General features: G+C 52.7%; 1 protein-coding gene across 4 annotated transcripts in view; it reads left to right on the top strand.

Annotated features, from left to right (window-relative positions):
* The first annotated feature begins 671 nt into the window (after positions 1-671).
* Positions 672-22733, top strand: part of AGPAT3 (1-acylglycerol-3-phosphate O-acyltransferase 3) — a 95889-nt gene continuing 73827 nt past the window's right edge. For 2 of the 4 annotated variants that reach the window (XR_010840884.1, XM_067035214.1), the window contains exon 1: positions 672-786. The gene's annotated coding sequence lies outside the window, so the exon portion shown is untranslated. Of the gene's footprint in view, positions 787-1371; positions 1509-4885; positions 4943-22733 lie in introns of those variants that run through there. The other 2 variants (XM_059064805.2, XM_067035215.1) reach the window with 2 other exon arrangements.

Consider the following 22733-nt stretch of genomic DNA (forward strand, 5'->3'; position numbering starts at 1 on the left):
GTAACCGTGGCCTGGGGGGAGTCTCATGCTTGGAAACGCCCCCAGTGCGCGCAGCGGGCCCCTGGGAGATGGGGGCAGTCCAGGAGGTCCGCACTGTCCGTGGTACTGCCTCCCCCGCGCCCCCCCCCCGCAACGCCACGTACGCCGGCCCACCGTGCGGTTCCCCTAGCCCGGGGACCAGCTGTGCCCCCGACGGATCCCCTCCCTCCACCCCGAATCCGGCCCCCCTCCGACCTCGCTGTCCCGCACCCCAAGTGTCCCGCCGGCCCCAAGCCCTCCGGGTGCTGCAGGCGCGTCCGTTACTGGACACGGGCCCGTCCCTTCCCAGCCGGCGCCCCCCCAGGCCGCCCACCGCGGTGTCCCCCCGTCTCCCCCCGTGCCCCGTGTCCCCCTGCACCTCCCCGTCCCCTTGTCCGCTTGGCTTATCCCCCCTTGGGTCCCCCCACCCGTATTCCCTCCCCGCCGTGGCCCTGTACTCCCGCGTCCCCGGCACGTCTCCCCGCGGTGTCCCCCCCGCACGTCCCGTGTCCCCTCCCCGCGTGTCCCCGCCGCCCCGCGCGCCGGCGGAACTGTGGGATCGCCGCGCACAGGAAGTGGCGGGGCGGCGCGGCCGAGGGCGGAGGGCGGCGGGCCGGGCGGGGCGGGATGGGGGCCGGGGGCGGCGGGCGCCGCACTCGCTGAGGCCCGACGCAGGGCCGGGCGCGCCCAGGGCCCGAGCGCAGCGGCCGGAGCGGCCCGGAGGCGACGCCGGGGCCGAGCGCGACGAGCAGGTGGCGGCGGCTGCAGGTGAGCGGCGCTGCCCCCAGGCCGGCCCCCCGCCCGGCCCGCCGCCCGAGGTCGGGGCTGCCTCCACCGCCGCCCCAGGTCGCCCCGACCCGGGCCCCGCGCCGCAGTGGGCCGGCTGCGCTCCGCCCGGCGCGGGGCCTGCGGGAGGACCGGGACGGGGGCCCCGGGTCCCCTCCCGGCCTCCCCGGGGCCTCGTCCGGCCAGGCCCAGGCCCCGTCCCCCTCCCCGTCCCCGCAGGCCCGCCTGCGGCGCTGCAGCCGGGCGCGCCGGTCCGGGCTGGCGTGCGGCCAGGCCCGGGGCACCCCAGGAGGGGCGGGCGGCCCGGCTGGGCGAGGGCACGACACCCCCGCCCCTCTCCCCGCGGCGTTTCTCGGGCCCCTCTGCTCCCCGCGGACGCGACCTGCCCCCCGCCCGGTTTCTGGGCGCTGGGGACCCTGCGCTCTGCGGCCGGGGGTTAGTTTCACTTCTTGCTCGGCCGGGAGGGGGGGCTGCAGGTGTGGACGCGCAGCAGCGGTGGGTGCTGAGTGCTCACATTTGACTTTGGCGCTTGGACCAAAGGCCGACTGTGAATTTCCACGGTTCCAGTCAGGTGATGGGCTCGGTCAGTAATCCAAGAGCCATTTGGGAGGAGAACCACCGCCACCCCCAGGGCCGCCCAGAGCGCCCAGGTCGGTTGATCCTGCCCGAGGGTGTCAGGAAGGGAGGATGGCTAGCGGTTGAAGGTACCTTGAAAATATTGTGCAGCTTCCCTTTCTTTCTTCCAACTTTTTTTTTGTGTGTGTGTGGCTGTGTTGGGTCTTCATTGCGGTGCACGGCCTTCTCACTGCGGTGGCTTCTCTTGTTGCAGAGCACCGGCTCTAGGTGCGGGCTTCAGTAGTTGTGGCTGGCGGGCTCAGTAGTTGTGGTTGGCGGGCTCTAGAGCGCAGGCTCAGTAGTTGTGGCGCATGGACTTAGTTGCTCCGCGGCATGTGGGATCTTCCCGGACCAGGGCTCGAACCCGTGTCCCCTGCGCTGGCAGACGGATTCTTAACCAGGGAACCACCCCCCCACCCCGACCTTTTTTTAAAGCACATTATATACAGTCTCCTCTAAGAGAATATTAGAGCAGTTAGGTTCCTTTTCATAGGAAATATGATCTCATGAGAAGGAAAAATGAGGTGGGCCGTTGGCCCTGAGATAGACTGGAATGAGAACTGCCACCCATATTAAGGGTGGAAACCACCCAGAGATCCCAAACCCCGAGCGGGGTGTGGTGGCCTGGCGATGGCTGTGTGCTGAGGGGCCCGGGGATGTTGGACTAAGCCGGAGGGATCCCCTGCGTGGTCTAGATTACAGCTCTGCAGGCTGACTGTACTCATTTAGGGACTGCTAATCAACCTTTTCTCCGTTTAACAGCTTCATAAGGGATCTCAGTGAGATTCTGAACATTCTCTAATTTGATCATTTCCTTTACTGCTTTTCCTCCCCCTTTTCCGGATCATCCTGACTCCACCCTCCTCTCCCTCAAAGTTGCAGAGTTGGCCTGTTACAACTCTCTTCTGTATCCCTTTCTCAGCCACTCTGAGGGAATCTTGGTGATTGCGTTGTTTAAAAAAAGGTGCTGCACGTGATTGACATCCACACACACACGTGATTGACATTCGGAAGGCCCACACACATGGCTGAGGTTCAGCAGGCGCGGGCCTCCTCTCGGCCTTGCGAGGGGCAGGCCTAGGTGCTCTGAACCACGCTTCACAGGCACACAGACTGGCTGCGTTGGCCGGGGTACGCCGCTCACCACACCTGCGTGGGGCCTGCGGAGGCATGTCTGCCAAGAGGGCTGAGGCTGGGCAGCGGCCTGGAGAACGTGCGGGAGCGGGGTTAAAGCCCCTGCCGTGGGAGGTGAAGGGAGGTGCAGCAGGGACACTTGCATTGCCAGGGTGTGGACTCTAGAAGCCGCCTCCTGGGAGGATGCTGCCACGCCTGGGCCTGCAGGCTGATGTTTCACGTCTAGGTGCCAGGGCCAGGGAAGCAAACTGAAAGCAGTTGTGTCTATTTTGGAAGTTAGAAAAAGCGCATCCACCGAAGTGATCTGGTCTGTCCATGTTTACTCCAGCGTCCCACGTTAACTAGCGTGGGTCCTAATACACAGGGTTATAGCCCTTTACGTGTGACACCTCTGATGGCACTTCCACCTTGGAAAAGAGTGGTCTGAGAAAACCCAGAGGTTTGGTTACCCCCTGAAGGTTGGGTCGCAAATCGGCGTGGCCTGAATTTAAATAAGATCCGTGGACTCCCACCTTCTCAGCCCCGTCTGTCTGCTAAAAGTCTGGAAACACTTTTATCTCTGGTCAAATCAGAGGTAGGAGGGAAATGTTGAAATCAATATAAACAAGGAAAATGAGAAACAGAAATTATGTTTGAGAAGAGCCAGTTTACTGGGTTTTCCGGGGCGGGGTGGAGGGGAGGGTGTGGTCAACGTGTCCAATCGCATTGGACCCCCAAAACACACATCTTCCCCTGGCTTTCAGCCTGACCTAGCGTGGGAGACACGAGAGGGGGCTTCAGTGGAGATCAGTGGCGGCCCCTCGCTGTTAGCAGTTAGCCCCTGACCCCGTCAAAGTCCACCTGGGGCAAAAGCAGTGGCTTCTGCTTCCATCTTTTTCTTCCCTCTCTTGGGCCTCATCAGAAAGTCTAATGTTTCACTGTCACAAGTTGTGGCAGATTGATGTTTATAGAGCAAAGCACTGGATACAGTTGGCTACATTTGCCTGTCCCTTTCTTAATGATTTGACTGTATGACACAAGATCTTTAGTTATTCAGTCTTCTCATTGAGAAATGTATGTTACCGTCAGATGAGACTGAATTTTGTAAAACAATTGCTTGGAAATTTCATGGATTTTACTTTTGGTTAACCAAGGAATGCTTGAGGTTTTAAATGAGTTGATTCACATTGTAAAGCGAAATGACTCTGACTTAATCTGTTGTTTCTGAAACCACTTCGTGATAATCTTAAACTAATCCTAAATTACTAATTTCAAAATGCTGGATTTTAGGCAAACCCATGGGTGGTTCAGCCTGGGACAGTCTCTCACGTAGTTATTTAGAAGAATTCACCACGTCCTGATTATCTTCGTGGAGCAAAGTGCTAGAAACCGAAACGCGGATCATCTGGGGGCGGCATCTGTGTTTCCCTTTGGCGGCGGAGGGGCAGATGCCCGGGGAAAGTTGGCCCAAGTCCCCGCTGCAGGGCTGGAGCCTTTGGCCCTGGACGCTGCGCCGTAATTCGCCAGGTCTTTCCGCAAGTGCAGCCAGAAGGTCACAGATAGGATACATTTTAAATATTAGTGTTGAAAGAAACTGTATCCTTCAGTATGTGACAGGCAGAAGTCCTCTTCCAGGCGGGAGTGCTTTGCATCACGCAGGACTAAACACCGAAGCTGAAGCTGGGCGCTCTCGGTGGGAGCTGCCTGCCAGCAGCCGAGAGGCCTGTCCTCAGGTGGCCCTGGGAGGCCATGCATCATTGATGTGGCCCTTCTCAGTTCCCTCTGAAAGTGGGTGGGGAATGCAAGCGGCGATAAGAGGGATGGTAGTGAGTTCTCCCGTGAGCAGCAGGGAGACGCTGCAGTGAGGAACACCTTTACCCGGCCTGCTCTCACGGGGCCTGTGAGCCCCGCTGGCTGCATCGCTGGAGGCGGGCGTGGGGTGGGGGACTGAATGCCAGAGCTCCGGCAACGGGGGCTCTTTTTCTCTTCATCACCCGGTTTGCTGACCTGAAAACTTTATATGCTGACGTTCGGTGTGTCCCTGCTTCGCGTCTAGTCTGATGACAACAGCTCCAATTACTGCCTCTCCACGAGGCATCTTATGGGCTCCTTATGTTGTTTCTGTGAGGACAGGGTATTGCCCCGTTACACATCTGGAGGAACCGGGTGGGAGAGCTTGGCCACAGTCCCTCGGCTGGCGAGTGGTGCATCTAGATTTCCAACGAGGTCTCATTGAATCCAGACCAACGCGGTGCTCAGAAAACTCAATCTATGAAAATCTGCATTTTTGAAGCAGAAACTCAGTGACTGGCTTCACAGAAGTATTCATTTAAAAAAACCTTTCCGCTTGTAGGAGGCGAGACCTGGTGGACTGGGGTCCGGAAACCCCCACTGAAGACGATAGAAACAGGTACACGCTAGAAATGATGTTGCCTGGGGAAGAAAGAAACTCCATTTATGCAGATTCATCTGTGCTCAGCTTTTCATTTTCCGCTCAGTAGCAGTAAAGTGAAGAGCTGCCTATTGACTCTTAACATAAAGAATGTGCTGATGATTGGCTTATGCTTTTCAGACATTGATTTCTCATTAGACCATCGTCCCAGGCTAACTGGAGTGATTGATTGAGCGAATGAATGAAGATACACATCGTCCTTATGTTCAGAGAGAAATTAATCAATTGGTAAACCTTCCAAAATATGGCTTTTGCTAGGAGTGAGTTTTGCCAAAATAAGACAAGTCAGATTGTTAGATGAAGGCGTCACCTGTCTGGGTTCCGCGTGAGGAGGACGCCAAGATGGGACGTGCAGGAGGTTCGGCGGTGGGGAACGCTGTGGGGGCTGAAGGGAGGGGCTGGAGGGGGTGATCCGACCCCTGAGTGAGGGGACAGGGAGCGGGGAGGCCTGGGAGGATGTGGCTCTGAGAAAGTCAGCCTGGGGTCCTTGGGCCCCGCCCTTCGGGCAGCCAGGTACGGCAGGCACCCCCCCAACCCCCGGCGGCAGGTTCTCTCCCGGGGGGAGTCTGAGTGTCAAAGCACCCTGACAGCCCCAGAGACAAAGTTTAGTGACTTGGAATCCACAAAAGTAGAAATAAATAATCACAACAGTCAAAATAATCCCAAACCGTGAATAGCCCCTTGGTCCCCGGCGGTGTTTTGGTTTAGTTTTAGGAAGAGCCCTGCAGCCTGGCAGGTCCCCTTGAGCTGTTATTTGGGCTCCTTTGCTATAACTAGTGGTGAGCTGATACACAAAAGTGAGTGTCCGGCGATGAAAGGGAGCAGAGTGCTTCTAGACGGGGGACAGAGGTCAGAGCACACGTGTGTTAGCGCACACGACAGCTATTTTCAGCTTCCTAAATCGAGGTACCAACTACCGTAACTTCAGTTCTAGAACATTTGTTAGAAGATGCCTCGGTGGCCTGCGGTCCGGTTCTAGCTCCAAGCCAACAGGGTGTTTTCCTGGGGTCCCCACTGCTTTGTACCTGGCACTTCTTTAAATTTTAATGAGTTATTGGGCATAAATGGTTCTACTACTTTGGTAAACAAAGCTATATGTGAAAGCTGTAGACACAGATCTAACAAGGGCCAGGCAGGGGTGGCCGAGCCGATGAGCAATGACTGTACGTCTCTTCTCTCGGATGTGCCTTGCCTGACCCCCAGCCTCTGACCCCCAGCCTCTGACCCCCAGCCACGGACCCCTAGGAGACACGCCAGGCAGGTACGGGACCAAAGTCGCTAGCTCTTTGATCTGCTGAGACAAGACAAAAATCGAGATCTTTCTATGCAATTATTTATTTTTAACAAGCTGCAGGCAAACGAAAAAAATGTTCCTGCCTGAATTTAGCCTCTGGGCCACTATTTTTTCAACCTCTGGTCTACAATATTTGTTTAATTTTCAAAATAAAGTAAGTGAGCCAATTAAATGAGGACTAAATGGGCACTTTCAAAATGCATGCAAGAGAAGCAAAACGAGAGTAACAGAAACCCAAGACCTTATGTACAGATGAAAACCAAAAGAACTGTCTTTCTTATCTCCACCATGGCTGCTGGAAACGGGATGGGGTTACGTGATGCTGGGTAGAGGAAAAGAGAAGATGGTACCCAGAGAGGCGTCAGTCTGGGAACAGAGGAACTCCGTGCGTCTCCAAGTGCATATGCAGGAGGCCCTCCTGAGGTCCATGTAAAGATGAAGTAATCTTCACAAAATGCATCGGGACTTTTACCAGAAGGCACTCCTCATCGTGCTCTGTTTTGATGGCATGTTCTGTGTCCACGCCTCTTGTTACGCGTGTAGAATGGGACCACTGGGCGGGCAAGTCCAGGCAGGTTAAAATTTACACAGTGGTGTTTACACTGGGCTGTTTCCCAGAGTGATGGGAGACTCAGACTAAGGGTGTAAGCGGGCCTGTGGGTCCAACGTGCTACTCCTGTGCTACTCCACAGCACGTGGTATCGTCATTAATGTTTGCAAATCGATCGGATGCAGAGTGTTCCTGTCCGATTGTGGCCTTGATTTGTGTTGCCCGGTAGATGGAGTTGATACTCTCCCTATATTTACTTGTAGACGTGTTTCCTCCCCCGTGAATTCCTTCACCCATTTTCCTGTTGTTAGGTGATAACTTTTTCATGCGTGTTCCTTACATATAATTCTATATGATACGTTTCCTTTTGTCTCAGGATAGTGATCCTTTGTTGTAATGAGTTCATCAGGTACCTTTCCTGGCCGTGTCTTGTCTTTTTACTTTATTTTGATCAATAGAAATTCTTAATTCAACGTGGAGGTTATCCATCTTTTCTTCTGTGGCCTTTCGAGTGTCGCTGAGAAGTCTTTCCCAGCCCTGGGGTCACTCGTGTGTTCGCCTGGGTTTTCTCGTAGAAGTTGTAACGTTTGCTTTTCCACGCTGAAGCCCTTAGTCCCTCGGGAGTGGACTCTGTGGTGACGAGTAGGGAGCTCTGTCCCCGTGTGGAGAACAGTGGTCGCGACACCAGCCTCAGCCGGTCAGTCCTCTTTCCCTGCTGACCTGTCGGTGCCACTGCGGCCGTGCGTCCGGTCTCCCCGGTTGGCTTCTCTGTCCTGCCGGTCCGTGTGTCTGCGTGAGTGGCACCTGCCCCCCGTTGCTGTCTGGACACCCTCCCCCACTACCGCCCCCCTGCCACCTGGGTTCTCTAGGGCGCCTGGCTATTCTTGCTCTTTGTTTTTCTGTGTTAAAATCAGCTTGTCAAGTTTCACGAAAAACTTTGTCAGGATTTAGATAGAAATTGCACCAATTCCGTAGATCAGTTGAGGGGAATTTCTATTTTATGGTATTAAGACTTCCTGCTGTAAACGAGGTGTGTCTCGACTAATGTAGATCTTCTTAAATGGCTTTTAATAAGGCCCTGTATATACTATAAGTATACTCTCTTAGACTCTGTGGTTAAATTTATTCCCAGGTGTCCTTATTATTTTTGTTACTTTCATAAGTGGTATTCTTAAAATTTATTTTTTTAATTAGAAAAAATGTCTAACTCTTGCTGGTGTTGAACAGAAATGCAGTTGATTTTGGATATTAATTTTATATCCAGTCCCCTTGCCGATCTCTATTTCTTATAATTTACCTGTCGATTTCGGGGATTTTCTGCGTAGACAGGGAATGGTGATGGCTTCGTTCCTTCCTTGTGCCTTTAATAGTTTTCCATCCTGTGTTACCGCCTGGGCCACAGGGCCGTCAGGACCGTATTGAACGGAAGTGTGATGGGGCGTTTTTGTGCTGTTCCTGATGTTCAGGAAAATGCTGCTCAGTTTTCCCGTTTGGTGTTGGTACAAACACGGTACAAACACGGAGGCCGCTTAGTTCAGAATCTTCCTATGGCACCTCCTGGGAACAAAGGAGCAAACAGGTGGAAGGAGATAAGAGGGGAAGAGATTCAAGGCTTACCTTCACGGGTCAGCAGAGAGGCGCAAAAATAAAGCCACAGTGAGATGCCGACGTGCCGCACCCGGGGAGCCAGGATGTAGAGAGAGTGCGTGGGCCGGGCGCGGGCACGGCCGTGCGTCAGTGGAGCGCAGGTGCGGGTGTGAGCCGGGGGGCCGTGTGTGCACAGGGGGCTGCACCTCTAGGCGCCCCCGGCACGGGGTCCCCGGGACGTCTGGGCGCCCCCAGTACGGGCAAGGTGTCCCCAGCAGCACTGCTTACGAACGGCCCCGGGGACACTGCTGGGGGCGAGGCCGGGGTTAGGGCGAAGCGTAAGGCACGGGGGTGGGGGGCGGGGGGGGCGGTAAGAGCGCCTCTTCAAATGTCTTGTATTGAAGTGAGGACGCACTGGGAGGAGACTCAAGACTTCCTATAAGGGGTGGGAGGGCGCGGCGGGGAGGGGCCACAGTGCGTTGCTTATCTCCTTGGGTTATGTTCCGTGTTTACAATAATGAAATTGTAAACAAGCAAGAGAGAGAGAGAGAGAGAGAGAGAGAGAGAGAGAGAGAGAGAATGCTTATTTTTCTTTAGATGCCCCCTTTCCGGTTAAGAAAGTTATCTTGTTTATACAAATATTTGACTGAAAATGTTTTATCGAAGACTTTTTCTGCATGTATTAAGCTGGTCGTATAAGATTTTCTCCTTTGATAGGTTGATTTGGTGAAGTACATGAGTAGATTTTCTTGCTTTTCTGGAAATGTCCCATCTCGGCCATGATATATTATTTTGTATTGCATTACCAGGTTTGGTTCGCTAATATTTTGTATAGAATTTGTTGCCCCTTTGTTTAGAAGTGTGCATGGCTTGGAATTGTCCTTTATTACACGGCCCCCGTCTTGTCTGGGTTTGGTGCTGGCTTATACCGGTCTCATCATACGAGTGGACAGTATTGCCTCCTTTTCTGTGGTACAGAAGAGCTTATGTGAGGCTGAGGTTATGCGTCTCTTACATAATTTCTTGGTCTGGGCCTGGTTTTCGTGCAGACAGACTTTTACATCCTGGTCGATTGCTTTAATAGTACAGATCTGTTCAGCTTTTCCGGCCTTTTAAAAATAAGATTTGGTATTATTTTCTAGGGAGTGATCTGCATGAGTTATCTGTTGCTATATAACAAATGACCCCAACACTTACTGGCTGTCAGCAACACTAACCGGCTCACCGTTTCTGTGGTCCAGGAATCCAGGCTCAGCTTAGCTGGGTCCTCAGGCCCGGGGTCCCTCACAGGCAGCGACCAAGGTGTCGCCTGGGGCTGCAGTCTTATCCGAAGGCGCCACGGGGCAAGGAGCCCTCTTCAGGTTCATTCATGTCTCTGTCAGGATGCAGGTCGTTGCCGGTTGTTCTGAGGGCTCCCCAGCCTGGCACCTTGTTCGTCAGAGTGAGAGTGGGAGGGGGAGAGGGAGGGCGGGAGAGCGCCAGCTGGACGCAGTCTCAGCGCCGTAAACCACGTCTCGGATGCCGCCTTCCGCTACTTTTCTTGTCCACCTTTTGTTGGAAGCCAGTCACTAGGTCCAGCCCACCCTCAAGGGTGCGGGTTACACAGGGGTGTGAACCATGGGGGTCCCCTTAGACCTGTCTACCCCAGTGTCCGTGTCAGTTACGTTGTCAGTTTCTTGGTACAAAAGTCATAATATTTTCTTAATTTTAAAATCTCTACTGTATCTGACGTTAAGCTCCCCCTTTCATTCCTAAAATGTCTTTGCTTTTCTTTTTTCTTGATTCATCTCAGCAGAGGCTTCTCTGTTTCACTGGCATTCGCCAAGAGCTGACTTTCAGTTTTATAGATCTGGTCCAACACATCTTCGGTTCCTGTGTCATTAATTTATCCTTTCGTTGTAATCGTATCTTTCTACACTCTCTGGGTTTTTTTTTTTTTTTTTTTTCTTTCCTGGGGTTCCCTTTACAGGTTATTGAGTTGAAAGCTTAACTTTTTTATTTTTTCTAAGCAGAGTTTCTTAATTTTCAGACTTTATGTCTATCATAAGCATTTAAGGCTATAACCTTCCTTCCTGGTTCCGCTGTCCTGTGTCCTGTATATTTTGGTGTGCAGTAATGTCATTGCTCAGTATTTGAGTTTTTGAGCATTTAAAACTCCTTTATTATTCTTCTGTGACCCATGAGTGATACAGAGGTACTTTTATTTTCTAAATGCACTGGGATTTTAGGTTATATATTTACTCTTGACTTCACCTCAGAAGCCTCGTGGGCAGAGGACATGGTCTGTGTGGCACTGACTGGCCTTCTCTGAGACGTGGATTACACCCTGTCACCTCCTCCTGTCTCAGGGACCCGCTGTCAGTTCCGCTGTCCTTCCTGCATCAGTAATGTTTCCTCTCTGCTGTGTTTGTGGTCCCTTTGACATCCAATCGTCTTCAATTTCATGGCGGCATCTCTGGAGTGGATTTCTTCTTATTTTCCGGCTTTGGAGTCAATGTGCTTCCTGAGGATAAAGTTTTGTGTCTCTCAGTAATTCTGGAAAAATTTCAGTCATTCTTTTGTTGAATTTTGCTTCTACCTTATGCTTGACTTTCTCACACCATCTTCCAAGCCTCTTCAACTCTTGTTCATGTCTACCTTTTAGTCTTTTTTTTTTTTCTTTTTTGCCACATTCTGGGTGATTTCCTCAGCTTTCCTTTCCAGTTTTCCAGCTCCATCTTCATCTCTGTCTAATCTGCTGCTTAACCTGCTCGTTAAACTGTTCCTTTCGGTGATGATCGTTTTCATTCTCGAACGTTCTCTGTGGTTCTTTCCAAACCCACCTCTTCTCTTGCTTGGTGTTCTTTTCTCTGCACGTATTTCCATTTCCTTTCTTATCTCTAAGCATATTATTCTATATGCTGCAAAGAATAATGCCAAAGTAATAATAGCACCCCAAATAATACCGAAGTCTAAATGTCTTGGGGGTTGAATCCCACTGTTTGTCATGCTGCCTCTCGCTCCCTGAAGCCAGTTTCTCGTGGGCCTTGTAACTTGGACTGTGATCTTGTATTCAGGAGGACTTTGTCTGCAGATTCCCTGGAGCACATCTCCCCGGACAGGTTCTGCCTTCAGGAGTTCTGCCTGCTTCTGTCAGGAGCCCAGGAGTGGGACTGATCTGGAACCGTTCTAGGTTAATTTTCTGGACTCATAAAAGGAGACTTCTGAAGACATCATTGACAAAGAAGGAAAATGATCCCAAAACAAAACTCTGAGCTTGAAGAGATTGCTAAGGTGAATCGATACCAATCCTGATGAATAAACAATAATGAAAGTTAAGGAATGCCGTAGGTTCGAGTATACTGAAGTGACTAAGCTACCTTGGGGTAGATTTTATCCTGGCCCACAACTGCCTGGTGGAAGACAGTTGTGGTGTCCGGGGAGCTTAAAGCCGGGGGCCCCTCCCTCCCAGTGCACATCTTTATCAAGCGGTTTAACTAGTTTGGGACACAACTGCAAAACCTGTCTCAGATTTTGTCTTCAATGAACTTAACTTCCCGTCAACTTCTCTGTCATCCGTACAACTGAGGTGCTGTCTGCTTTTTTAGAACTGGAGACTAAGCCACCATCCAAACAGTTTTCTTCAAATGACGTTTCTGATAGCTGGAAAACTACCATACACGTGCAGCGTGCAGTGTATGCCAGTGAAAGTGAAAGGGCGTGTTTTTTTAAGGTGGTTAATACATTTTATTTTAGCATGTCCGATTTCAAAACTGGAAAATAAATGTCGGGACTTCCCTGGTGGTCCAGTGGCTAAAACTCTGCGCTCCCGGTGCAGGGGGCCTGGGTTCGATCCCTGGTTGGGGAACTGATCCCCGCGTGGAGGCCGCAACCAAGGAGTCTGCGCGCAGCAACTAAAGATCCCGCGTGCCGCAACTGAGACCCGGTGCAGCCGAAATAAATTAAATAAATAAATAAATATTTTTTAAAAGGAAACTAAATGTGAAGGGAAAGACCGTTAAGCGTCTGGAATGGTGTTATTTGGGGGGCTCTGCCTGAGGTGGTGTCTGCCAGGGGCCTCCCATCGCTCCTTGTTATTTTAATTACCTGCGAGGCCGTGACCCCAGCTTGCTGTCCTCGCAGCTCCGAGCCCTAGACCCCAGGCCCGCAGGTTTCCCCGCAGGCTGTGTGTCCTCAGCCCAGGTGCCTGATCTCAGCAGGCCTCCCCTGTCCACTCACAGCTGTGAAACACCCCCACCCTCTCCCCGTCTCCTGCAGTGAGGTCACCGCGCTGGTGTCCAAGCCAGGCCCCTGCCCCGCCGTGACCCCCTTCCTCCGGGTCTCTCCCCGAAACCCCCACTGTCCCTCGTGGAACCTCCCTGATTCCCCCCGAGACAGGCCACACGTGGGCTGCTCCAGTGCCCCCAAAGACCCGCAGGCCTCCAGTTCTCCTCCCACCAGATTCCTTCCCTAGGGTGCGTCGAGATTCTGTTTCGGTAGCCCCGGTACTGTCCCCGTCACTCCCTGGCTCCAGCCCCCGTGGTGACGCCCCACCGATGCTTCCTCCTCTTCCTGGTCCTCGATGCCCCCCGACCTGGGCCCGGCTTCTCCCCCGAGGCGCGCCGCACCTCTCGCTTCACCAGGAGGCCTTCCCCATCCCGAGTCCGAGTCGGAACGCACACACGTGCTCACACGTGCACGCGCACACACGCTCACACACACCCGCGCGTGCACCACGTCGCACAGGCTGTCTTTGCGGCCCGCTTTCCTTGGTTCGGGTCGCACTGCTGACCTTTGCCATCCGCCCCGTCCCTGGGGGAAGACCGCGAGGGCCGTGCCCGACTCCGCTGTGCGGACAGCGGCGCCCGCAGCCAGCGCTGCCGGCGGCACCAAAGCGGTTCCGTTTCCCTGCCGAGGTCCGGCGGGCACCCCGCGCGGCTCTTCCCCGCGCGGCTTCCCGAGGGCCAGTCCTCCCGGGGGGCCGCTGAGCCAGGGTCCTCGCGGCCAGAGACGAACGACCCCTGTGGCCGACTGAGCCCCAACGAGGGCGCGCCTGTTCCCACTCACACCAGCGCTACGTGAAAGGACAACACCCTTCTAGGTGCCTAGACGTTTCCTCACGTCCACTTTATTTTCCCGTTTTGACATCCAGCCCGCCACGGCTTTGTCCGTGCGTCTCACCGTGCGCTGCGGCCGTAGCATAAGCGACGCCGTCCCCTGCTTGTTAAGGCCCGCGGTGCAAACACGTGGCAGGTGACCGCCCCCCCCCACCCCCCCCCGTGCGAGCTGCGGGATGGGCCCCGGGCTTGAGTGGCTCCCGGGAGGTGGCTTCATGCCTCTCGGTGGCGGCCCCCTTCTCCTCGTCGCTCCCCCAGCGGCCGGTGGGGACCAGAGAACATCTCGTGCGAAGGTACTTTGTAGAGCGGCGTCACGCGTGTCGAGTGAGCGGCGAGCCCCGGCAGGGCTGCCCGGGGACAAGAGCACGTGGACAAGCGACCCGAGGCCGCGAGCGCCGCAGGGAGGGCGGAGGTGGACGTGGCCGAGCTCTGCCCAGGCTCGTTCCCCGAACGGCCACCGCGTCCTTAGGCAGCTGACAAGGGTCCCGGCTGCCTCTCGCCTGGTGCCGCTCAGGTGCAGAGCAGGAGACGGGTGGGTTCTGTCCGTCCGCGCTGCTCTCCGGTGTTGCAGAAGCATGTGGCGGAGGCCTTAGGCCGCGTCCTGCTGTGTCCGGCACGTTTCTGGAACATGGGAGAGGCCGCTGTCCACCAGCCCACGCCCAGACTGGGCGCGTGTCTGACGCTGCAGAAGTGCGGGCTTCCTGCGCCGACTTGACGTGTCCCTCGGTGCCGGATCCCTTCACGGCCCGGCACATCTGAGCGGAGCTGCTTTTCCCTCTAAAGCATCCCTGAGGGCAGCAGGAATGCTGGCCGCCGAGCCTCGGGGGCCACCTGCCCTCTGTGTGGCGGGAGCGGGCAGGGCACCCCGTCCGTCTGTCCCTGTGTGGCTCTGAGGTGGCTCCTCGGGGTGCGAGGCTGTGTTTGTGAATCACTGGGAGAAAACCAAGCCGGGACTTGGCGTGGAGTCTTGATCGTGTAATGCTGCGAGTTCAGTTTCAGGCTCCTGGTGCAGCGGCCCTAAATGAGCCTGTCCCGCTTTGTCCTCAGGGACTCTGATGGGCTCAGAGTGGATAAGCTCCCTTTCTCGGCAGTTTTCTGGCCGTGTGTGTGTGTGTGTGTGTGTGTGTGTGTGTGTGAGAGAGACATACACACCTGTGGCCCTTTGAAAATAAGCGTCAAAATGTGCAGTCACATGTGTGGGAGCACAGCTGTATTTAAAGCAATGACTTTTGCCAGTTATTCTTTCTATTCACACTCACATACACCCACCAGAAACCGAAATAAGCGCACAGGTAGAGGGAAGAACCCGACCCCGGTGCGCTGACATGCAGGGAGCGGGCGGTGGCGGCCTGGACGTTCCAGGTGAGCTTTATCAGGCATCGTGTCGAGCTTGACACGCGTGACAAGTAGCAGTATGTTAGCCGTGCTCGACGAGAGAGATTTGTTCCAGGCTTGGGGTGTGTTTACAGGGATGACCTTTCCAAGCTGGGTGATGGGGGGACGGGGGGAGAGACACAGAGAGACAGGGAAGGGGAGAGGGAGGGAGAACATGAGTCAGAGAGAGGCTTCTTGTAAATAAGAGTTTTTTAGCAAGAAAAGAAAATTGAAGAGGAAGTGAATTGCTAGGTGTTCGTGCTTTGTCAGGTATAGTGCATTTATTTCCAGAGAGGGATCAGTTTCTTCCTCTCCTTCCAAATTTTATAGAAGGAAAAGAAAATTGGAAATATTTAATAATTTTGTCATAATTGTTATTTGTAACTTGTTGATTATCTTGTACTTCCAGGAATGAGTTAGCTTCTTTTTTTCAAATTAAGAAATGCTTTAGTATATGAAACACACAGAATACTGAAGCCCCTGTACCTACCGTCCAGTGGAGGAATTAACCATTGCGGATACATGGGAAGCCAAAGAGTTGGTGGAACTAAAAATTTCTAAAATTCTTAACATGTAAGCAGAAAAGGGAACGAGAGGGAAGTAACAGCAAGTATGCTGTGCCTGAACCTGTGAGGCCATGAGCCACAGAGCCACCCCTGAGACGTGGCTGGTCTGGATTGAGACGTGCTGTTAGGGAGGAATGCATGCTAGGTTCACAGACAGTGAGGAAAAAAAAGTAAAATATCTCACTGATTCTTTTACATTGAATAGACGTCAAAATGATAATATTTTGGATATATTGGGTTAAATAAATGTATTATTAGATTATTTTTGCCTATTTCTTTTTATTGAAGTCTAGGTGATTTACAATATTGTGTTAGTTTCAGGTGTACAGCAAAGTGATTCTGTTTTTTATGTGTATGTATACACACACACACACACACACACACACACACACACTCACACGTTTTTTCTCAGATTCTTTTCCATTATAGGTAATTACAAGATATTGAGTATAGTCCCCTGTGCTGTACAGTAGGTCCTTGTTGGTTCTCTATTTTATATATAGTCGTGCGTATCTCTTAATCCCAAACTCCTAATTTATCTCTCCCCCTCTTTCCCCTTGGTAACCATAAGTTTGTTTTCTATGTCTGTGGGTCTATTTCTGTTTTGTATATGAGTTCATTTGTATCACATTTTAGAGTCCACATGTAAGTGGTATCATATGATATTTGCCTTTCTCTGTCTGACTGACTTCACTTAGTATGATCATCTCTAGGTCGATCCATGTTGCTGTAAATGGCATTATTTCATTCTTTTTTATGGCGGAGTAATATTCCATTGTGTGTGTGTATGCATGTATATTTCAATATATACATATATATATCAATACTACATATATATCCTTAAACCAATCGTCTGTTGGTGGACACTTGGCTTCTTTCCATGTCTTGTTTGCCTGTTTCTTTTTCCTTTTTAATGCGGCCCCTAGGAGATTTAAATTGCATTTTGGCCCCTGTCCTGTTTCCCCTGGACGTACTAGTTGTGGTTCTGAGTGGCCTCATGAGGGTGGAGCTGTATGACCTGGGCGGGTCCTTCATCTTTGGGCCCCGCGCCCCAGGAGTCACGGGAGGTTTGTCTAGTGTGTAAATCTCTACCCTGCCGGACCCCGTGCCTCTGGCCAAGTGCACTTAATACACGTGAAATGCTCAGAACAGAGTCTGCCAGGTACTAACCACCAAGTGGGTCTCATATTATTATCAATAGAATATTTGGTAAGATCTTCTTTGCTGTCTAGACATGGATTTCATAGATCGTCCCCACCCAGAATTTCAAAACGATGGGTGTTCCAATCCGGAAATGCCTGGGCGGGTCAGAACCCGGGCCTGGCGGCTGTCGCGTGGTAGGGGGACGGGCAGAGGACGCCCCCGGGCGTGTCTCCGGGGAGGGGTGGCTGCGTCCCTGGACTCTTCAGCGCGTGCAACAACCAGGCCGTGGTGTTCGCTCCAAGTGGGGTCGGGCCGTGAACTCTGAGAGCAGGAGTCCAGGGGGACCCGCCCCCCAAAAGCAGCAACAGGCGCCGACCCCGGTAATGCCCTCCCTGCACAGCAAGCGGGAAGGTCCGGGGGACCCGCCAGCCTGAGAGCCCCCCGGCGCGGCCCCGCCCCACCCTCGTGTGTCCTCGGGGCCCCGGAGCTGGAGCCCGGCCTCGCTCTCCTGGCTGTGCGGCCCCCGAGGGCCCCGCGGAGGCTGTCCGGCTGGAGGAGCGTCGCCTGCCCCCGCCGCGCCCGAGGAGAAGCGAGACGCACGGGGCTCCTCCTGGTCCGCCCCGGGCCTGGATGCTGGGCGGCGCTGGTGCTCGGGGCCCGGGGTCTCCGGGAGGCACGCGCCCGGGCTCCTGCGGCCGCTGTAGCCCCGCTGGCAAGGCCGAGGCCATCAGCCCCGGAGCAGCTGCCTTTGGCCGCCGGCCCCCGAGGGTCTGCCGCGGCCCTGCGCGCAGCCTCTGAGGGCCACGGGGCCCTGGGGACCTTCCCTTCCTCTCTGTCGTGGACGTGGTGTCTGCCTCCCGGGACACCCTTGACCCAGCTGGGCTCCGCCGGCACCAGGCGTGAGCTACCCTGTCCCTGACAGCCCAGAACAGTCCCCGGGCCGGGGGCCGCGGCCCCTTCCCTCTTCTCCAGCCCCACTCTTCCCCTCCCCCCTCCCCCCGTCCGGGTCTTGAAACATTTGACTGTGAGCCGGCGATGGGGGTAGTACCTTTCTCAGCCTATAAGCTTCCGGACCAACTCATCGGCGGAAACATGTCGAACGTGAACCTCGTCGCTGTGTACCTCCTACTCCTTCTTCCGTATGTTCTGCGGCTTCTCAGGGGAGCGCGATGGTCTCCGCAGCTGAACCACCGACCGGCGGCCCGTGCCCCGCCTCGCTGGCCTGCGTGGGCCGTGCGGGCTCCTTGGGCCTGGACGGGGCGGGCGGGCATGGCCGGGGCTGCACTCCGGGGCAGCCGAGGGTTGACCTGGAGCGCGGGCCTGGCCTGGGTCGGCGTCGGCCGCTCGTTGTACGTTTTGACTCTCTGCCTCTGCCCTCCCTTCTCCCCTGTTACTCTTAATAATCAGCTCATAATCAGTGATGATGCTCTGTGTTTTCTTCAGAAGCACAACCTTCACCCCCAGAGACCTTGTTGGAATGGAAGCTCTCGTCTTACTGAAGAACGGGGGTTTGCCCCGGCCAGGGAGTGGGCGCGGCAGTGGGCCTGGGGCCTGGACGGTGTCCCCTGGCCCCGCAGGTGGGGTGGGGCTCGGGCCCGAAGGCGGGGCCCGGGTGTCCGGACACCCTGTCATGCACAGCTTGCTCTCAGTCTCCACCACGGTGAGATTAGATCTCCAAGCTCACACCTGGTTCTTGAGTAACCAGCTTTCAGTTAAATGTCTTCTCCACTCACGATGGCTGGTTTCTTACACAAGCCGATTTGAGGGAGACGTTGTCGTCCTGTCCCGTGGCTCTGAGGGCCCAGGCTCCAGCCGGGCAGGCCCAGGGGTGCCGGGCGTCTGCGAGGGTGGTGGTCCCCAGGTGAGGGGCGCAGGCAAGGGCCTAGGTTTCCAGGGTCCTGGGGGCAGCTTGTGACTTCTGCTTCAGGATTTTAAAGGTAGTCTGTTCTTTGGGTTTTCTGTATCTTTTTGGTCAGTTGCTCCTCCTGGGAATTTGTCCCGTTAGCTCTGTTTTCAAGTTGATTGCTCCAAAGCTGCTCAGAATTCCCTCTTAAAAATTTCCGCAGCGTTTGCTTAGACCTCCTTCTCCTTTGCTTCTGACGCCGTCCGCGCCGTCTCTCTCTTTATCCTGATTCTCTTGCCAAAACTCTGCCACACGTACTGATCCGTTCAAATAACCACGTTTGTGGTTTTCTGTATGCTTTTTATTTCATTAATTTCTACTTTCTAAGTTATTGCCTTCCTTCCTTTTGATTTACTTTCTGTTTTTCTAACTTATGTTTTAGGTCATTTGTTTTCAGCCTTCTGAAATTTTCCACCACACACTTAAGCGTAACCTTTGACCCCTTTAAGAACTCGTAGCTGCCGCCTGTAAGTTGCAATATGACACATTTTTGTTACTCTTCCATTCAATAGATTTTCTAGTATCTAATTGATTTATTTTTTTGATTGTTGATAACTGTTTTGAATTTCTAAGCATAGGAGAATTTTTCCAAATATCTTTTTGTTGCCTTTTTTTTTTTTTTTTGCATCAGTACATTTTGGTCAAAGAATATACTCTGATACTGACGCCTGTCTTCTGAAATTTGTTAAGACTTGTTTTATGGCCCGGCATACGGTCAGATTTTGGAAATGCTCTGTGCATCTTTGAACAGACTGTATTCTGTGGTTGGTGAGATTAGTTTTGGTAGGTTCGTTATCATGCTGTTTAGCATGTCTGTGTTAGGCCTCGGCAAACTGTAGCGCACGGGCCAAATCTGGCTCGCCACTTGCTTCTAGAAAGAAATTCTTATGAGATCACAGCCACACCCGTTGGTTTATGTATTGTCTGTGGCTGTTTTGCACTGTGACTTGGTTGAGTAGTTTCAATACAGACCGTCTGGCCTGAAAAATCGAAAATATTTACTCTTAGGCCCTTTCCAGAAAATGTTCGCCAGCTCTTGTATCCTCGTTGATTTCTTGTATCTATCTGTTTTTATCAAATACAAAGAGAGGTCCGTTAGACTCTCTAGTTGTCACTGTGTATTTGCCTATTCTTGCATTTCTATAATTTTTTAAATTAAATTTTAAAAAATTAATTAATTAATTTTCGGCTGTGTTGGGTCTTCATTGCGGTGTACGGGCTTCTCATTGCGGTGGCTTCTCTTTGTTGCGGAGCACAGGCTCCAGGCACAAGGGCTTCAGTAGTCATGGCTCCGCGGGCTCTGGAGTGCAGGCTCAGTAGTTGTGGCGCACGCGCTTAATTGCTCCACAGCGTGTGGAATCCCAGACCAGGGATCGAACCCGTGTCCCCTGCATTGGCAGGCGGATTCTTAACTACTGCACCACCAAGGAAGTCCATCATTTCTATTAATTTTTGCTTTATATGTTTGGGGCTGTGTTATATTAATGACACAGTTTTAAAATTGTGGTATCTTTTTTATGAATGAAGTATCTGTCATATGAAGTGATTGTCCATCTCTTCTAGTGTTTTTTTGCCTGTAAGTCCGCTTTGTCTGAAATTCATGTAGCTGAACCTTTGCGTAGTACTTGCCTTGTACACTCTTTCTATTCGTTTGTTTATTTATTTATTTATTTATTTATTTTTGCAGTACGCGGGCCTCTCACTGTTGTGGCCTCTCCCGTTGCGGAGCATGGGCTCCGGACGCGCAGGCTCAGCGGCCACGGCTCACGGGCCCAGCCGCTCCGCGGCACGTGGGATCTTCCCGGACTGGGGCACAAACCCGTGTTCCCTGCATCGGCAGGCGGGCTCTCAACCACTGCGCCACCAGGGAAGCCCTAAAGTGTTTTTTTTTAAACTGAAGTTTGATAATCTCTTTAAAAAATTATGACAATTAACATTTTTTAAAACTGGAGTCTTTATTTGGTTTACTTGAAATGTAATTACAGATAGATTTGAGTTTAAATCTACCATCTTATATTTTACTGACTGTTTTATCTGTGCTATGTTTATTTTTTCTTTCCTTCTCCTTTCTTGCTTTTTTTTGAATGGATGATTGATCCTTTCTTTTTTCTTTGTTTCTATTTTTTTTTTTTTGACCACTACCACTAGGAAGTTATAGACTCTTTCTGTTCCTTTGATGGTTTTCCCAGAAATTACAACATTCTTACTTATCAAACATCTAAAATTAACTAGTACTTTACCTTTCAGGGGAGATCCAAGGACTGAGGTCACCCCTAGCTTTCCCTTCCAACTCACGTGTTATTGTGTATTTAATGTTTTTAACCTCACAAACCTTTGTTGCTCTATCCTTAGTATTACTTCTGTTTTTGACTTGTAGATATAGCTGCCACTTTCTTTGCTCTTTTTTCTTTTCTCATCTTTGACTTTCCGTCTGAGATCACTTCTTCCTTCTTGAAGTGTACGTGCATTAGAAGTTCCTTTAGTCAGATTCTGAGGGTGGCAAGCCTTCCCCACTTTTATTTAGCTTTCCCTGCTGCTTCAGGGATGCATTTGCTGTCTGTAGAATCTGGGTTGCCAGTCGGGTCCTTTTATCACATTGATGACAGCCTGTGCTGGCCATTGACATCCTTCCTATGCGCGAACAAATCATTGTCAGGCTGTCTCTCCTTTGCAGGTAATCCGCCTTTTTTCTCTGGCTTCTGAGATCAAAATTAAAAGCCTTTGTGCTTAAAGAAAGTGAAAGACACCCCACAGGATGGGAGAGAATGTTTGCAAACCACACATCTGACAAGGGGCTGGACCCAGCACGTAGAAAGAATTCTGACAAGGCTGAGCGGTCAGTGCCTGGGTGCCAGTGATGCTTTCGGCCGCGTGGAACGTCTCGGGAAGGGGCAGCGGTGGGGAAGGCCCTGCCACCTGCCACTGGTTCTGAGCTGTGCCCTCCTGCCTCGTGCTGTCGCCCCCACCCGGACCCCCCTCCATCCACCCACGGGCAGGAGAGTCGCTGCTCATCTCTCCAGACGTTGCAGGCATCTCCATTCTGTGCAGCTGTAGCCTCTGCCTCTGAGGTGCTGGTCGGTGCTTCTCAGCCAAGGTGTAGCGGTCACGTCCGCTAGCGCTGCCCACTATGGATGAGTGAGAAATGGAGTGAAAATGCAAGATCCCGACATCCACATCTAGCCATGATGGGATGAGAGGGACCAGACCACACATCCCACCTTAAACAAAGGAAAACAAACAAAAGTGTGTGAGGCTACCGACTTCAGACATGCACAGCAGGAGCGCCAGACGGGGACCCCGCGAGAGGGTGTGAGTGGGGCACCCCTCTCCCAGCTTATCACCCACAGCGGCCAGCTGAGCGCAGGAAGGGCAGGTGGAGCCAGAGGCTGGCGTTCAGGGACTCCGCGAAGGCTGGAATTTGTGGGGATGCTGGAGAGGATAGGACTGCATGACTCAGGAGGTCTCGAGAGCTGAGAACGGTACCCCCCGACTCGTCCTTAGACTGGGGTGATCTGCGCACGTGTGTGGGATGCCACCGAGGTCGGGGGAGCCTGGAAAGGAGCAGATAGAACCGTTCCCTCGGTTCGCACGGGCTGTGAATGGAGTTGTGTTCTCACCGGCCAGGTGGAAAGACCTCACAGCTCAGAGGGTGTCGGGCAGGCACCTCGGAGGTTGTCGCCTCCGCCGCAGATGCAAGCCTGCTCAGGACCCACAGAAACAAAGCTTGGGAAGGTCAAACAACTCTGAGAAAGTCAATGACACTCCCGAACAAAGCCTGACAGTATTTGAGGGACCACGAACAAGCTCATCCCCCGACACGCCGCGTTCACGGTCTCCAGGAGCCAAGGAGAAATTACTTGTCGTGCGAACAGGTGGGAAAACATAACCCAGAAGTCGAGAAGAATCAACTAGAAACAGATCCAGGTGGATCCACAACTATCCATATGGCAGAATTAGCACAGAAGGAGGCTAAAAATGTCTGGTATAAATGTGCTCCATGTGTCCAATGACACAGAGAAAATACGCACAGAATGAGGAGAAAATAGAAGATATTTAAAAAGACCCGAATCTTCTAGAGAGGAAAATGCACTGGGCGGCGTTCACAGTGGGTCAGACACTCAGACCCAATATTAATCTTCAGTATTCTTGAAGACATATCACTAGAAACTTTCTAAAATGAAACACAGGAAAAGGACAGGGGAAAAAAAAACAACAACAGCATAGGTGGAACCATAT

The sequence above is a fragment of the Kogia breviceps genome, chromosome 5 (assembly GCF_026419965.1).
Source record: "Kogia breviceps isolate mKogBre1 chromosome 5, mKogBre1 haplotype 1, whole genome shotgun sequence".
NCBI lineage: Eukaryota > Metazoa > Chordata > Mammalia > Artiodactyla > Physeteridae > Kogia > Kogia breviceps.